The sequence below is a fragment of the Rhinatrema bivittatum genome, chromosome 4 (genome assembly GCF_901001135.1).
Source record: "Rhinatrema bivittatum chromosome 4, aRhiBiv1.1, whole genome shotgun sequence".
NCBI classification, from domain to species: Eukaryota; Metazoa; Chordata; class Amphibia; order Gymnophiona; family Rhinatrematidae; genus Rhinatrema; species Rhinatrema bivittatum.
Genome location: NC_042618.1, coordinates 47419643 through 47438035, shown reverse-complemented (window position 1 = coordinate 47438035; position 18393 = coordinate 47419643). Strand labels below are relative to the sequence as shown.

The 18393-nt window shown below is 45.5% G+C and overlaps 1 protein-coding gene across 6 annotated transcripts in view; it reads left to right on the top strand.

Annotated features, from left to right (window-relative positions):
- Positions 1–894: 894 nt before the first annotated feature.
- Positions 895–18393, top strand: part of LOC115089787 (SERTA domain-containing protein 2-like) — a 39005-nt gene continuing 21506 nt past the window's right edge. For 4 of the 6 annotated variants that reach the window (XR_003856233.1, XR_003856231.1, XR_003856232.1 and 1 more), the window contains exons 1-3: positions 895–1174; positions 3160–3243; positions 3458–3627. The gene's annotated coding sequence lies outside the window, so the exon portion shown is untranslated. Of the gene's footprint in view, positions 1175–3159; positions 3244–3442; positions 3628–18393 lie in introns of all 6 variants that reach the window. The other 2 variants (XM_029598086.1, XM_029598087.1) reach the window with 2 other exon arrangements.

Genomic DNA, 18393 nt, shown 5'->3' with positions numbered 1-18393 from the left:
TGTTTTTGAACTGTAAAACCCTTGGTCTGACCCACTATGCAATTTCTTATGTTCTTGTTTGTAGTGGTGCCTCCTGCTTTAGGAGTGGGGGGTTTCTGTCTCTGCATGGACAATGGGGTAAAAGGTGATAGTGGAGAGAGCCACTGGACCCCCCGTAGGCTTTGTTACAAGTCATAGGATGACTCCCTGATGACAGCTGCATCCGAATATAGAGTAGAGATAATTTAAAATGTAATATTTTAAAGTGCGATGTCCAATTGTTTTTACAGAGTTGTGCGGGGGCAAAGCTATTTTGAAAACAGTTGAAGGTGTATCTGTTGTTGTTATATTCTACCCCACTCAGCAGGCGACGGCTGTAAACTAAATAAATAAAATGATTTGAGCTAATTAATTATCAACATCTAGAGGTGGCGGGAAGGGGGATAGCTTATCGGCTAGTACCCCGGCTCTTTTAGGTACCTAGCAATGCCTCTGCCCTCTGGGTTCCCCCACCCAGAGGTGGACTATTATTTATAGACTATATAACAGTCTATGCGGGTTGGGGACCCGTAGCTTCTGAATTAAAGCTGCAGTAGTACAATTCGCTTTTTTCCCCCACCCATCAAAAAGCCCGTTCCTTCCGTAACCCACTTAGCCAAGCACAGACGCTACTACAAGCATTCAAACTTATAAAACTGCAAGCGCTACGTACGGATTAAAACCAGACGCGCCCCCCCCCCCACCCCCTCCCAAACAGTAACGTCTCTGTCATACGATTGGCTCCCGCCGAGCAGGAGGCCGAGCATTTCAATCTGGGGACCAATAAGAAAATGGTTGCTGGGCAGTCCGCTGCTGAAGTGTCCAATGAGTTGGTGTACACCTGACGGGGGCGTCAATCAGCTGAGCCCGTTTCGCCCAGTTTCTATTGCTGGTGCGTTCCAAGTCGCCCGTGCTGGAGGCCGGCGGGGAGGGGACGACGCTCTGAGTCGTGGACGTCGTCAGATGCTCGGGCACGGCGGAGGAATTCCAGCCGCTAGCAAGAAACTGGAGCGCAGAAGGAAGGGAAAATGTAAATGCCCCTCGACACTGGCGCCGGCGAGAGGGCTTGTGGAAAATGAAGGCCAGCGGAGGGGGGGAGCCTTCTCGCTCCGCTCTCGGCGGAGAAACAGCCGCTGAAAGCCTGCTCCACCGCGAGGTGAGGGCTGGTGCTGGTGCGGGGTGGGAGGCTCCGAGGCGGTTTCTGGCGTTGCAAGGTTGTCTTGTGTGTGGCGTTGCAATGAAAGTTTTTTTTTTTTTTTTGCCCGCGCTATAATTAGCTGTAGCGGTCAGAGCCTCATGGGCTGCTTGTTGGGAGTCAGCCGGGAATGGCGCGTTTTCTGCTGGGGCCAGGGAGCCCGGGGTTATTTCCGGTTACTTCCTCTGCGCGCGAGCACCGTCGCTGAGCTAAGAATGCCCTCTTCGGTTTCCCGGCTGCGACGGTACCTCTTATAGAGTGCAAGGCCAGTGCTAAGCGCCCTCATCCTTATCCAGCACCCCTCGTACTAAGCGCACTGCAGCACCTGCACCCAGCACCTTCGCCCCAGTAAACGGTGATCACAGTTTGCCAGACAGACTGATGCCCCTTCATGGTGCATCGTCGTTGGCTGTCACCTCTTAAGTTCATTGAAGTCGGTTAAGGAAGAGGGGTAGAGAGAGAGCTCTCTCGGTTTAAAACGAGTTGGAAGTTCTGGTGGTGGAGGTGGAAACACCCTACCTGTAAACATTAATTGTTAATTTACAGTCGCCAACACTTTAAAAATTAAAAACACAAACCTAGCACAGTAAGAGGCTCAATATTGGTGAATTTTTTTTTTCTGTAGTCCCAGTCTCGGGGAGAGTAATACGATAAAACACACTTAACCTTATGCAGAATCCAGGCCGTCCCTGTCACCACATTAGTATCTGTCAAGATGGAGACTGTTTTGCCAGAGTTAGTGTTGTAGTACAGCAGATAACCTTTCGTGTCTGATACTGTTAAAGCTTTGTAACAAACTGTAGTGTTATATAATTGTTCTCCCTGCATCCTTAATTCTTTATCATATAAACAAAGTTGCTGCTAATTTCGTTTGTTGCAGGATCAAGCCAGGTAAAATCCAAGCTTTTTCTTCTATTTCTATCAACAGTAACAGTAAATATTATTGAACTAGTCTTGTTTCTTTGTTTACAAAGTTTAAAGGAAAACTGTCACAAACTCAGACTCTAAATGTGTTGTGGAACAACAATCAAACTGAAAACATTTTTAACACTTTGTTTAAGATGGGCTGCCTCATTGCTGAAAAAGTTCCACTTATTTTTAGTAGCCAGACTTAGGGTCCATGTTTACTGGATTTTGGGGGGGGGGGGAAGGCCCCTGGGTAAGGACTCTTGTTGTGATGGCTGGACTGAGTTGGGGGGAACATGAGCCTTCCCTCAGAACAGAAGCTGGAGAAAGAGGAAACTTTCAAGTTTATATAAAGATTTTAATAGATAATTAACATGTGGCATATCTTCTCACTTCAGTAAAATTTCATTAGAACATTGAGGTGGTGGGGTTCTTTTACTCCTATAAATGTGCTTTGCAGTTAAAAGGAACAATAAGAACAAAGATTTAGAGTAAAATGTTGGTTTCTGTGAGCTTATTTGATGTAATTGGAGATAGTGCTAAAAAACAAATTGGTGCTTGCATGTCATCTTGAAATAGGGAAACTTTTTTTTTTTTTTAAAGTCTGAGCTGGTGGTAGTTCTATAAGAGCTAATTGACTAATAAATGATGCAAACCTGACAAGAAGAACATAAAGGGCATACGTTTTTACAATATAGTGGTTTTTACAAAATCACTTGATGCCAAGTGTTGTTCCACCATCTGGTACAGGGTAAGATAACAGTGGAGCATGATTTGGTAATAGTGATATGGATGAGCATTTGTTGTGGGCCTATTTGTATTAACATTTAAGACTTAGCTGAAAAACTTCATAGCTTTGATTTTATTGGCATAGTTTTCTCAAATTTACCATTTTTCTTTAAAGGGGATGTACCTGAATAAAAAATGCTGACAGTGTTGTATTTTCCACTATCTCGCAGTAGTAGTGACTAGTCACTGTTGGAAGAAAACCCGCAGGCTTATCCCATTTCTAGCTCTTTTTTTTTTTCCCTTCTTTCCAGTGCTGAGTAAAAGAAGGGAGGAACTGAATGAACAGTGTACTGGAATATTGGAGTCTGTGTAACCTTTTATGGTACTTTAACCAAGTAAGTGAGTCTCTTCAGGTGTACATGTAGAAATGTGATATAATGGTGGAGGTGAATAACAGATTTATGTATTATGAAGACTATAGATGAAGTGTATTTAAAAATTGCTGTTAATCCTATTTGTGCAAATAAACTGTTAAAATGGGTAATACTAATGGTATAAGATTTTTTTGTATAAAAATATTTTTCTATACACCAGTTTACTTTCCCACAGAGTTGAACGATCGTCTCATACTACTAGATCATCAGAGGGATAGCCACGTTAGTCTGGTGTAGCAAAAATGACACGAGGCGGGTAGCACCTTATAGACTAACCAGTCTATTGAGGCATGACCTATCGAGGACAGAGGCCACTTCGTCAGATGCATGAAGTGTAGTAAAGAGGTGGGTAAAATATATGGGGCATGGGGAAGATGGAGAACAAAAGACAGGCATGGTGTAGAAGTGTCAGAACCCCAGATGTGACCTTACCTGAAGGTTTTCTGACCCCAAGTGCCTCACATGGTGGTGGTCTGTGGCACCAGCAGCATTAATAATGGAGGCAAGCATGGGGCCTGGGAGTCAGCATGCATTCACAGGCCCTACAGAGGTCCTGCCCTTGCATAAGTTTCTGTGGTAACAGGAAGCCTTGCATGAGGAGGGATCGGGGCCTGTGACACTGCACTGGCAAACAGGTTCCATGTTTACTTTCATTACTAACTCTGCTGCCACTTGCAGATCACCATTGGGTTTAGAATCAGTAATGAGTGGGAGAGAAGGCAGATTGTGCACTGGCTGGTGGAGATTGCCACGGCTCCTTTCTCTTCAACCATCACTGAACTTATTCAGAAGAAAAATGTTGCCCCTGGCCTCGCTGATTGTCCTCCAACTTTGGCCTGAGGACCAAAGAAAAATGTTGATGCTGACCCTAATTAGTGAGATGTTTAGAGAAGGGGATGTTTTGAATGGAGGAATCAGATGCAGGAGGCATTTAGGGTTGGATCAGCTGGAGAGGGATCAACTGTGGAGGGTGTGAGAATGAAAGAAGATTGACTAGGGATGTAAAAAGAAGCTAGGAGCTGAAAGAAGGCTCATCTGGGGGGTGGCCTGGATCACCTCCCTAGACTCTGGGTCAGTCAATATTTTTCCAATTGTGCTGCTGACTGGCCCAGAGCCTAGAGGGCATTCTGCCCCCCCCCCCCCCCCCCCGATCCTTATTTCAGCTCCCAGCTCCTTTTTTATATCCTCTAGTCAATCTTCTTTTCATTCCCGCTCTCACACCCCTCTACAGCTTATCCAGCTCTTAATTGCCTCTTGCATCTGATTCCTCCACTTAAGAGGAAGTTTGGGGGCAAGCATTTCAGTTGCTTTGACAGGTAGCAGGGTTCTACCCAGACCCCTGGGAGGGGGATTTTAATTTTTTTTTCTTTTGGGAGGGGTGAGTTAGGGCTACTGCTGGCCATTTAATTTTCAGGCCATTAGCATTGGGATATGCATTAACATCCTGATGCTCCTGCGGAAAGCTAGGTACAATTCCTGAGATGTAATTGTCTTTCTGGCAATTAATGTGTCTTCAGCCAGCTGTTTTATTTATAGAATTACCCATGTATTAGCTGCTTTGCATGGATTGGGTGTTTTCTGGACTAAATATTGTGCGATGCCACAACGAAATACAATTATCATGCAATTAAACAGCATTTTACATGCAATAAATACTGTTTTTAGCATGTTAAATCATGGTTTAGTAAATATGCCCCTAAGCTTGTATGTGAGGTGATAGAGGATGAGGTGACTTGGCCAAGATCACAAGCAGTGGCAGCAGGATTTGAATCCTGATTTCCCTAGTGTGCCTGCTCTAACCAGTAGGCTGCTACTCCACTAAGGGATCCTCTGTGTTTGTCCCATACTCTTTGGAATTCCATTAACATTCTTGCCTTTACTTCCTCTTCTGGGAAGGTATTCTATGCATCCACCAGCCTTTCTGTGAAGAATAATTTCCCGACATTGTTCCTGAGTCTTCCTCCTCTGCGTTTCATATTATGAAACACCTCCCCCCACCCCAGATTTAAAGCTTCCTTTCCATTGAAAAAGGTTTGCTTTTTATGCATCATTAATTCATTTCAGGTATTTGAAACTCTATATTTATATCTTTCTCCTTTCCTTCAGTGTATACATATTCAGGTCCTCCAGTCTCCTCTCGTAAGTCTTTCAATGCAGATTCCACACCATTTTGGTTGCCTTTCTCTGGGCTACTTCCATCCTGTCCTTAACTTTTTTGAGATATGGTCTCCAAAACTGAGCACCGTACTCCAGGTGAGGCCTCAAAAAGGAGGCAGACACTATCACACAGAGGTCTCTCTCATGGTCCATGCCCCTTTTGTGTAAATCTTTGGATTACTTGTACCTCAGATGCATCACTGCAAGTCTTGGCGTTGAATCCCAGCTGCCAAACCTTTGATCATTCCTTGAGCTTTCTGTGATCACTTATTTTCTCTACTCCTTCAGGTATGTCCACTCTGTTGCAGATCTTAATGTTTTCCACAAAAAGAAAACCCCAAACCTTTTCCTTTCTTAGTGTACAGACAGGTGAATCCAAAACCAGTGGGTTATGCACCTCTACTAACAGATGAAGATGGAGCAAAACTGACATCACAGAATATATACCCCTGCAGTGACAGCCTGCCAGTATTCTCAGTTTCCAGCAGATGATGCAAGTGCATCTCCCATCTGAGGGTTGCTTTAAGTTTTAGAAGGAGAAAAGGAAATTAATATGCCCCACTCTCCTGTGGTGATACCTTATGGTCCCTCCCTCAGTTGAGAATTCCTGAGGTGATTTCTGTGGTCTTTCAGATGAGTGCCTTGGTCCGTAGCTCATTTTTCAAACTGGCATGGACTTAGCTGTTAACATTTTTTTTTTTTTTTTAAGGGGAGTTGGTTGAGCAGCCCTTGCAGCTGTGCCCCACTCCAAGGCTTGTCTGGTTTGCTGCATGGTAGGCCATGGCAGCGTTTTTCGCAAGTTTTTTGTGTACTGCAAATCGCCCTCTCCAGTTCTGTCAGATTGTCCTTTTGCGCCTGACTATGCAGCACGTTTGGGTGCCTGATTGGGCGTATAAGAGTGCCAACCAGAGCACCCATTTGTGCGTGCACATGTGCCTTTTTGCTTGCAATATCTGAGCATCCTGGGGGAGCTCAATTTGGGTGCTTATATAGGCACAGTGTTGTGTGCCTTATCTGTGAGAGCCTAATTTTTTGGGTAAACTATTGCGTGCGTCTTTTAGGATATATTGACAGAATGATGGTGCCCACAGTGAAGAAACCTAAGTGCATTACCCTATGTGGTGCTTGTCATAATTGGGCATCTCAACCTGGCGTTCCCTCGAGTTTGTGTCAGCACTGTTTGGAGGCACAGGGAGAACTACCTCCTTTCTGATTTTACTAAAACTGGTTCTTCCCAGCCTGGTGTGGGAATGGAAAATTTACTGTCTAGAAGGGTTGCCTGATTTTAGAGCTCCCCTAGCTGGTTCCTCAGTGGGGAAAGATAGCGGGCAAGGACAGTTGCTCCCTGGTTTTGGCATGTATTCTTCTGCCTTTTCTTGGGTAGAAATTTTTTTCAAGGACTGCACTCCTTCCTTCAGGCACAGGCCCTGGCCAATCATAAAGGTCAGGGTCGCAGGCAATGAAATCCCACACTCTGGGTGCTGTGGGTAAGCGTCGGGGTACACCTGTAGCTGGTCTTACCGATAGGGACCCAGATGGTACAGATGAGACCGATCCTTACTTCCTGGAGGATGGGGGAATTCCTCCGGGATTGGAGTCCTATAGAACTATGTTGAGGTTCTTTCATAGAGATAAGTTACAGGCTCTGATTTCCCAGACATTGAAGATACTAGGAGTACCTGGGGCCGAATCCATGTCTGAGCCAAGTAAAGATCCCATTTTGATTTATTTGCGTAAACCCTCATGCTTCCCTGTTATGGAGGACATTCAAGAATGTATTTATCTTGAATGTGGTGCCCCAGAAGCTAATTTTAAAAGTTGTCTAGTCTTGGAAGGACTGAACCCCCCCCTTGGATCCAGTTGTGAGAGAGCAATTACGTTTTCCGAAGGTGGAGTGCTTGTGTGTGCTGTTACCAAGTGTATGACTATTCCTGTAACGGGGGAGCGGTCTTGAAGGATGCAGAGGATAGGAGAATTGAGCTATCCTTAAGCATTCCTTTGAAGCAATGGCAATGAATTTGCGGATAGCTTGGTGGTTTTCCCTGGTGCCGCCTCTTGTTTATTGCTCTCTCAGGATATTGATGAATTTGGTGTAAATTCCAGGGCAGTGATGGAACCAGCAACCGCATTTTTGGCAGATGTGGGCTGCAATTTAGTCCACACTTCAGCCAGAGAGGTGGCTTCAGTAATAGCGGCTAAGTGTCGGCTATGGCTGAAAAATTGGTCGGCCAATACAACCTCAGTCTAACCTTACGAAGTTGCCTTTTAAAGGCTTCCTGTTATTTGGGAGTGAGCTGGAGAAAATGGCCAATTAATGGGGTGTGAGTCCCCGGTTTCTTGATTACCAGATAAGACGGGCGCTGCAATCCTTCAGCATGAGAGGTCATGGTAAGGGGTTCAGATGTTTTTGACCCTACAGAAGAGCAACTTTTCAAAGGACTCTACCTTTGAGTAGATCTCAGTCCTTTGGTCCCAGGCAGCTCAGACAGGGTGCAGGCTTAGGAAGTGGAGCACCCTGAGCCTCCCAACGAAGGTGTGCTGACCCACCTCCAGGATCAGGAGATAGGCAATTTGTGTCTCTCTTTTTTTTAAATCAGATCATGACAGACCAATGGGTGCTGGAGGTGATAAGGGATGGCTATGAGCAGGAGTTTCGCAATGTACCTCGGGACATGTTCATGGTGTCGCCCTGCAGCTCTCCGCAGAAGAGACAGGCAGGGGAGGTTGTGTTGTCAAGACTCTGCCTGCAGGCTGTAAATCCAGTGCCCACGTCTTAAGAAAATATGGGCCTATATTTCATTTATTTCGTGGTACCCAAGCCACCCTAGATCTGAAAGGAGTCAACCGTCTTTTGTGTATCTCGTTTTTTTTGCATATTCCCAACCGGCTAGAGCACCAACTATTTCTGCATTTCGCAATCTTGGGACATCATTAATTTTGAACGCTACCTTTTCCAGGGTTATGGTGGTGATGGCAGCGGAGTTGAGGGAAGATGGCATCCCAGTACAACCATAATTGGACAACTGACTGATTCGGGCCAAGAGTCTGGAAGAGAGTCTCCGCGTCTAGCACAAGGTGATCTCCACCTTGTTGCAGGAGATAGGTAGGGTTATGAACCTGGCCAAGAGCAATCTTCAGTCATCATAGTCACTGGAGTATCTCTGTGTTCAGTTCGACATGAAACAGGACAGGGTGTTCCTGCTGGAGGACCGGATTCAGATGCTGATAGTGCAGGCACGTCTATTGATGAACACAGTTCACCCGACAGTGTGGTCCTATCTTCAGGTACTTGCATTGATAGCTGCGTCCCTGGAAGTGATGCTGTGGGCGAGGGCACATATGCATCCTCTTCAGCACAATTCTTTGCCTCGTTGGAGCCCACGGTCTCAAGATTATTCGATTTGGCTCCACCTGCCGATGGGGATCTGCTCTCAACTACAGTGGTGGTTAAAAGCAGATCATCTAAGAAAGGGGGTTTCCCTAAGACCACTGGACTCATGACAGATGCAAGCATCCAGGGTTGGTGAGCTCACTGCCAGGAACTAACAGCGGAAGGGCGCTGGCATGCAAAAGTCTCCCTGGAACATAATTGGCTGGAAACCCGTGCAATCTGGTTGGCATTCTTGCGGTTCAGCGACAGGTTGCCGGGTCGACCAGTCGGACAATGCAACAGTGGCTTACATCAATCGGCAGGGAGGAACTAAGAGTCAGCAAGTGTTGTAGGAAATAGCCCAACTTATGGAATGGGTGGAAGTGCATCTTCGGTAGATCTCAGCCTCACACATTGCAGGAAAAGACAATGTGAGAGCAGACTTTCTCAGCAGACAGTCTGGATCCAGGATAATGGGAATTGTCAAGCGAGATGTTTCAGCTACTAGTGGATCGCTGGGGTCTTCCATTTCTGGACCTGCTGGTGACTTCTCGCAATGCGAAGGCCCCTCGATTCTTCAGTTGCAGGAGAGATCCAAAGTCCTTGGGTATCGATGCACTCATGCAGGAGTGGCCAGAGGGCAAGCTGCTGTATGCTTTTTCCCCATGACCCATGTTAGGTAGAATGATTCGGAGGTTCGAGAGTCACGTGGTGCTTTTGGTGGCACCAGATTGGCCCAGCAGACCATGGTATGCAGATCTGCGAAGGCTCCTGGTGGAATCTCCCCTCCAGTTTCCTGTGCACAGGAATCTGCTATGGCAGGGGCCTGTTCTTCATGAAGATCCAATTCAATTTTGCCCTTGAGAGGGCTCGGTTGCTGAAGCATGTGTATTGTGCTGCGGTGATTGCCCCCTTGCTATGAATGAGAAATGTCTCCACTTCCTTAGCCTAGCTGTAGGTTTGGTGAGTGTTTGAGGCTTGGTGTGAAGACCGAGGGGTTCCTCCTCATTCAGTCAAGATCCCGCTCATTTTGGAATTTTTCAGGATGGATTGAGTGAAGGGTTGGCTCTTAATTCCTTAAAGGAACAGGCTCTTGCCTGTTTGAGGTCAGGTGAATGGCAGGCCCTTGTTAGCTCATCCATATGTGGCTTGTTTCTTGAAATGAGTGGAGCATCTTTGCTGCCTTTGTGGAGTCTTAATCTAGTTTTGGATTTTTTTAGCAGGCCCTACTTTTCGACCGATGCATAACCTTTCTTTGAGTTTATTGACCTAAGTTTCTTGTGGCAGTTTGTTCTGCTCATTGAGTATCTGAACTACAGGCATTGTTTTGCCGGGAGCCATTTCTACAAGTGACTTCAAGGGCGATAAACTGATTCAAGTGAAAATCCGAGTATTTCCCTGCCGTCTCTGGACGGGGAAAGAGATGTGGAGGAATATCGCCCGTTACAGCCCTTGGATGTCAAGAGGCATATCTTGAGATATTTAGAGGTTTCTGAACTTCTCAGGAAGATGGTCTGGCTGTTTATACTCCATGGTGGGAGTAAGCAGGGTGAGCCGGGGTCAGATTATACAGTAGCCTGCTGGATTAAGGAGGTAGTCAAGGCTGAGCAGCCATTGCCTAGTCAAGTTAGGGCTCATTCCACTAAGGTGCAGGCAGTGTCATGGGCGGAGGTTAGATGGTCTCCCATTGATATTTGCCAAGCTGCTATGTGGTCTTCTTTACGCACTTTTTCCAGGCATCATCGAATGGATGTGCAGGCCCAGGAGTTTGCAGCCTTTCCATGTATGATTTTGACTGGACTGTGGGCAGCCCCCCCCCCCCCCCCCCTCCTGTAGCTTTGGTACATCCCATTGGATTTAGATTCACCTGTCTGTATGCAAAGAGAGGAGAAATTACTACTTACCTGATGATTTCCGTAGTATAGACAGATGAATCCAACTTCCCACCCTTGGCTGCTGATTGGTTGTGCTATGGTCCTCCTGCATGGCTCTGTGTTCCAGAATGTACTGGTAAGTGTCAATACAGTCCCTAGATTAGTGTCATTACACTTTTTGTCTGAGCTTGGAGGAGCAGAGGTGATATGATACAGACTTTCAGATACTTGAAAAAGTTTTAATGATCCAAAGATAACGACAAACCTTTTTTGTCGGGGAGAAAAAACAGCAGAACCAGAGGTCATGATTTAAAAATCCAGGGAGGAAGACTCAGAAGCAATGTCAGGAAGTATTTCTTCACGGAAAGGGTGGTGGATGCCTGGAATGCCCTTCCGGAGGAAGTGGTGAAGACCAGAACTGTGAAGGATTTCAAAAGGGCGTGGGATAAACACTGGATCCATAAAGTCTAGAGGATGTGAATGAAAGAGAGGGTGGCTCGTGGGAATGACGGCTACTACCTGGAGACAATACTCTTATTCATAAACATACACACGGTTAATGCGACTCCAACATTGCTCTAAGCTACAACGGCAAGAGGAAATGTGGAAAAAAAAGATTTGTATTCACAAAATAAGTGGGGAATAGCTTGCTTGTTACGGCGGTTACTACCCCAAACCAAATAAGCCTGATACTTCACTTTCAACGCATATCCAGCATAGCTCTCTGCTTCAACGGCAGGGAGGAATGAAGTAAAGTGGTTATATATACAGACAATTACCAACAAGGTCCAAATTACATAGTCTGGGTAAACAAGCATGGGTGTAGCTTGCTTATTGAAAGCTAGATATTTCACTTAGATGCAGTTCCAACACTGCTCTCTACATTAATGGCGGGGGTGGAAGGGAAATAGAACCAAAAGGTTATAAAGGGCCAAGAGTAACAGAAGTATGAGAGAAGAAGAAAAAAGATGCAAAAGCTTGCTGGGCAGACTGGATGGGCCATTTGGTCGTCTTCTACCGTCATTTCTGTTTCTATGTTTTCCTGTTGACTGAGTGCTGGAATGGTTATCTATTATTCAAGTTTTGTTAGTTTGTTCACAGTTGGCTTTTGCAGAGAAATACTGGCAGGCTGAAATCACTTCAAGGGTATATATACTGTAATGTTAGCTTTGCTCTGTCTCCATCTTCTGGTAGAGGTGCATAACCCACTGGTTTTGGATTCAGTAATTAAGTAGTAATTTCTCTTTCTAATTCTTCAATATCAATGAACAGAGCTGATCCCAGAACAGATATTTGAGGAACTCCACTTATCAATCTTCTCTCTTCAGAGTAGGTTCCACTTACCACTACCCACTGAGGTCTGTTAGTCAGCCAATTAGTAATCCATTCCACCATCTTAAGATCCACTCCTAGGCTTCTCATTCTATAGACTAGCTTCCTGTATGGGCCCATATCAGAAGCCTTGCTGAAATCCAGGCAAACCACACAAAATGCTCTCAATCAAATTCTTTAGTCTTCCAATAAAAAAAAAAAAATCAAATCAGATTTGTTTAACAAAACCTTTCTCTGGTAAAACCATGTTTCTTCGGATCCTCTAACCCATTAAAGGAAAGGATAACTATTTACAATTTTCCCGCCACTGAGGTAATGGTAACCAGCTTATAGTTTCCAGCTTCTTTTCTCCTACTACTTTTGAAGTGGGGCCACAACCTCTCTTCTCCAGTCCTGCTGCACTTCAGTCTCTAAGAATCTATTGAACAAGTCCCTCAGTGGACTCACCAGCACTTCTCTGAACTCCATAGCCTTGCTCACTTTCAGTTTTGCTAGTTCCACCTAAACACTCTTCTGTAAATGGGGATGTATCTATCCCATACTGTTGCCAACCAGCAACAGTCCTTTTCCAGTGTCTTATCTTTGAACACTGAACTGAAATATTTCTGCTATTTCCTTATCCTTTTCCTCACCTTGATGCTTGATTCTTTTCAATCTTACAATGCCACCTTTTGACCTTTCTTCTTCCTCTGATATGTTTGAAAAATGCATTGTCACCATGCTTTAACTCTGGCCATTTTTTCTTCCACTCAAGCTTTTGCTATCCTGATTTGTTCCTTCAGCTTCACCAGATAATCTTCCTGGTTCCTTTTTTTTTTTTTTAATGCTGTTCTGGTTACGTTTTTTTTTTCTCAGCTACCTCCTTGGAGAATCATGTCAGTTTCCTTTTCTGCCTTGCTTTTTTTTTTTTTTTTTTTACATAAAGCTTTGTTGCCTTTTATATAGCTCCTTTGAATTTGGTCCACTGTTCCACTTCACTAATCTCTTCTTCAAAGTACATTGCCATTTACCAAAGACCATGAAATCCATGACTTTGATCTTCGTATGACTTCTCTCCCTCTGTTATATCAAACCATACTGTCTGGTCATTGGTGCCCAGGTAGGTAGCTACCAAGGCTTAAGCAATTCTATCTCCATTTATGAGCACCAGATCCAGTATCTCTTCTCCACTCATGGGCTTCATCATCATTTGTCTGAGCAGAGCCCTTTGAAGGGCATCCACTATCTACTTCCTTTATCATCCATGCCAGACCAGTCCAAACAAGTGATTTGTTCTTCTACCAGTAGAAGGAGACAAAGAAAACAAACTCGGATATGACTTCACTTCCCCTTTCGGAATCTGTTGCCACCTTCAGCTCTTCAGTATTTTCTCTATTTCCAGCAGATGGTACAGATGTGAACTGGTGCTGTAGCTACAAGTAGGTCACTCAACTTTTTTAGAACCAGGTTCTTGGCAGAGCATAGGCTGCTCCCAGGAAGATTTTAGGCCTAGGTTTGTGGTGTAGCATAGGCCAAGTCTTAGGGGTGCTCTGGGTGATGGACCTGATGGACTGGTTCTCCCTTCCCTCTTGAACAGACTCATTTGGGGTCTGAGTTCCCAACATTGATGGGATGAGGGTGTCTTTGTTTGCTTAATGAGTCCAGGAGCTGGTGACAACACACTCCCCCTCTATCCTGAGACAGCAATAGGTAGGCAGCAGTTGAGGGTGGGTGGGGGGGGGGGGGGGGAGAGCTTCCAGCACAGTCTTTTCTCAGGACTGCCTACCAGTCTCTTATGGTGCTGTGCTGGATGTGGACTCAAGCATTCTGAGATGATCAGTCTCTTCTGGTATGACTGTAAAAGAGGGAGGCACGGTGCCACACAGGTAAGTCATGGTGGCTCAGTGTCAGCAGGTGCAAACTGCAGCAGGTTAGTATTCTGCCAAAAGCAAAATTGGGTGGATTTCCAAGATTGATTGTCCACTATGGTGGAAGGCAGTGCTGTAGTGTACATCAAACAGCCAGACTCTTTACTTCCCTCTTCCTCCAGTAGTTGAACAGGGAATTGGGGGGGGGGGGGGGGGGGTATATTTTCCCTCAGTCACAGCAGAAAACATGCAGCTCCATTTCTCTGCTGAGATATTTCAGCAGGTGACCTCGCATCCATATTGCTGCTTCTCTTTCCTGCCTTCTCTGATAGCTGAGTGAAGGAACAACCTGCAGAAACTGCTCTCTTCCCCTCTATGCGAAATAAGGTTCCCAGAGTGTCTTAAAGCTAAATTAGGCTTGCAAAGCTGTAGTCAGCTGTAGCCTGTTCTTAAGATTCCAAGGTGATTGTGCATAGGCAGTATTGTCTTGATTTCTCCTCTAGCCCTTACTAACTCTTGTCCATGTCCCCACACATGGAAGAATTTTAGCATGTCCTTGGCAACATTTGGGGTGCTTGAGAACTCCACTGGCTTAGACAGCTGTAGGTAATTGGATAAGAGGAGGAGACAAAAGCCGATCCAGTGGACAGGGGGAAGTTGTCCCCTCAGAGGATACAGCCTTAGTGAGGCAGCTGTTCAGGAGACTGAAGCTGGTGATCCTTAATTGTGGGGTATGACCTCCTACAGCTCTTGGGTGAGCAATAAGAGGCAGTCATTTGTAGGGGATCCCTTATTCCTGGGTAATTTTCAATGTGCTGAGAGGGGATGCAGCTCCTGGATGGATTCCTGTCTGAGTTGTGCACAGAGGAAGTAGGTGATGCTAGGTGCTCCTTTGGTTGGACTTCTGCATGTGGGCTTGTCAAGGCTAGTTCAAGGTGGAGCTACAGTGTTTACAGCTGCACTTCTCTAGAGTTCCTCCACAGAGTGGTCATTGCAATCTCAATCTTTTCTGCAGTTTTACCCTCTGAGATTAACTGTCCTTTTGGAGTGGTCCTGGAAGTTTAGGGACCAAAGTTCAGAGGCCAGCGTAGGGTGCTTATCAGAAGCTGCTCCAACCCCTACATACCAATCCTGGTCAGGGCTGTTTCACAGGCTACAAGCAATCTGCTTAGACAACTCTCCCTTCATCAAGGTAGTATTCCAGGACAATGGGTTTAGCTGCTGTGAACTTGGCATGCTTCCTCAGTGACTCTTGGAGTCTTCTGCTCTGGGTGGGCTGATGTGACCTGGGGGTACTTCCTTATCACCTTCAGTGTAAACTTTGTGGGTGATGGTATTAGATTGGTTCATCAGCCGTATGGTTAGGAGGGGAATTATGATCCAGGTCAGCTGAAATGAGGCAGGTATCCCAATAGAGAACCAATAGGTCCAGGTCTACTGCAAGGACCAGAGCTACCTATCCTAGCATTTCAGAAATCCTGGTTCCTAGTTAGAGGAGAAGAGAGCCTGGATTGCAGCAGTCAGTGTAATGCTGTTATCTAATGTGAACAAGCTGAGGGAATCTAGTTGCCTTAGATACCTGGTAAGTGACTCATATTTGGTCTGGGATGGAATTATCCCGCAGTACCTAGAAAAAGCTCACATGGCCAACACCATTAACATAGAGAAATGTTTTGAACTGACAGTCTTGAGAAACCCAAAGTGTAAGGAATTGCAGAACCAGCCTCTACCTTACTAGCAGTCAGATGGGGCATTAGCACGCATGGATTTCAGATTAGCTTGGTGAAACTCCAAGGCAAGCACGTTCATCAGGGAGAAAAGGAAAGCAGGAATCCAAGACTTTGAATATTCTTGTAGAACCATGACCGCTATCCAGTCTTTTGCATCTGTTCCTGTCAGCAACATGGACATTCCCTAGAGTTCTGAATGTCAAACAGAGGTTCTCCTTCAGCCTGTCCCTTGGTCAGAGGATTCTTCTAAGTTGTAAAAGAAAATGGAAGGGAACTTTTAAGATCTACAGCCTTGGCTGTTGAGAAAATCAGGCTACATAATGAGAATACTTAGTGATGGAAGTTACAGCCTTCATTGACATGAAAGAAAACTAATAGTAGACCAGAAATAATTTGGAGCTTCTGAGTCCAGTTTATGGAGGAGGCAATATTTCTCTGAGAGATCCATTCCATCAATCTTGTTCTTCTGCCAGCAGAGACTGGGATGAAAGCTTGACTTGTAGACTTTGCACCTGAGTTTAGTTTTGAAGGGATCTGGCCTCCCTTCATCTAAAGCCTCATAGAGCATCCTTTTTGAGTTTTGTTGAAGTCAGTCTCCTTGGTGGCCTTTGGTAAGTTTAACAGAAAAGATATATTTGAGCCCAATGCTGTCCACATTCTAAGGATAGTGTTTCACTACTGTCAGAATCTGACTTTTCTCACTTATGGTGAGAAAATAGAGCAATGTAGGCCAGGACAGGGACCACCAGTCTCTCAAGTTTGTTATAGGTTACCTTTGAGATGTTTGTAGGTGATTAGTTTTTTCTTGGATAGGACTTTGATATGTCCTATTAAAGCATAGTGGTTTCTAAGACGTAGATTTCAAGGAGATAAGTCTGCAGGTCCCAGAGGGCTGACAAACCCAATAGATGAGGGTGCAGGTCTCTTTGTAAGCAGAATCGGAACCTGACTTTGAGAAGATAATGGCAGGGTAGTGTTCTTGTTTCTGTTGCAATCCCTGTTCTCAGTGTGGGTGTGCAGGCCGAGAGGCTACGTGTTGGATGCAGGAGTCCTGGAGGCAATTGTGGTTTCTGCCCACCCATTCTGAGTGGAACTTTGGTATGTCCCATTTGTTAGGACTGGTCTGGCATGGACAATAAGGAAGGTGAAATTTTAAACTTGTCAAACTTCTTCCCTCTAGTCCTGCCAGTCCAGTCCAAAAGCCACAATGATCAAGGGCTCTGTCTGACAAGTTCAGAAAACTTACAGCAAGTATGTTGCCCACTCTGAAGGTAGTTGACCTAATCTTGACCTTGGTATACAGATTATCTAATTCCTGGGTTAATGACCATGAAGTGAAGTTTCTTGGCTGCATTAGGCTTTGGGTGATGAATATTTGGAAACCAAAAAACAATTGCCATCTGTTACCTTAGCTTTGACATAGGATGCTGAAGACCGCACCAGCTGGCGGGTCCGCTGTGCGACCTGTTCAATAGATCCATAGAAACGGGAGTGGTGCCGAGTGATTGGAGAAGAGCTGTGGTGGTTCCGCTTCACAAGAGTGGGAACAGAGAGGAGGCTGGTAACTACAGACCGGTTAGCCTCACTTCGGTGGTGGGAAAAGTAATGGAGTCACTGTTGAAAGAGAGAATAGTGAACTATCTACAGTCGGGAGAATTGCTGGACCAGAGGCAGCATGGATTCACCAGGGGAAAATCCTGTCAGACAAATCTGATTGACTTTTTTGACTGGGTAACCAAGGAATTGGATCGAGGAAGAGCACTCTGTCATGTACTTGGATTTCAGCAAAGCTTTTGATACGGTCCCGCACAGGAGACTGGTGAATAAAATGAGAAGCTTAGGAGTGAGTGCCGAGGTGGTGACCTGGATTGCAAACTGGTTGACGGACAGAAGACAATGTGTGATGGTAAATGGAGCTCTCTCTGAAGAGAGAGAGGTTTTAAGTGGTGTACCACAAGGATCGGTGTTGGGACCGGTCCTGTTCAATATATTTGTGAGCGACATTGCGGACGGGATAGAAGGTAAGGTTTGTCTTTTTGTGGATGACACTAAGATCTGCAACAGAGTGGACACGCTGGAAGGAGTGGAGAGAATGAGATGGGATTTAAGGAAGCTGGAAGAGTGGTCGAAGATATGGCAGCTGAGATTCAATGCCAAGAAGTGCAGAGTCATGCATATGGGGAGTGGAAATCCGAATGAACTGTATTCGATGGGAGGAGAAGGGCTGATGTGCACGGAGCAGGAGAGAGACCTTGGGGTGATAGTGTCTAACGATATGAAGTCTGCGAAACAATGCGACAAGGCGATAGCAAAAGCCAGAAGAATGCTGAGCTGCATAAAGAGAGGAATATCGAGTAAGAAAAGGGAAGTGATTATCCCCTTGTACAGGTCCTCGGTGAGGCCTCACCTGGAGTACTGTGTTCAGTTTTGGAGACCGTATCTACAAAGAGACAAGGACAAGATGGAGGCGGTACAGAGAAGGGCGACCAGGAAGGTGGAGGGTCTTCATCGGATGACATAGAGATTGAACAATCTAAATATGTACTCCCTGGAGGAAAGGAGGAGCAGGGGTGATATGATTCAGACTTTCAGATACTTGAAAAACTTTAATGATCCAAAGACAACGACAAACCTTTTCCGTCGGAAAAAAATTAGCAGAACCAGAGGTCACGAGCTGAGGCTCCAGGGAGGAAGACTAAGAACCAATGTCAGGAAGTATTTCTTCACGGAAAGGGTGGTGGATGCCTGGAATGCCCTTCCGGAGGAAGTGGTAAAGTCTAAAACTGTGAACGACTTCAAAG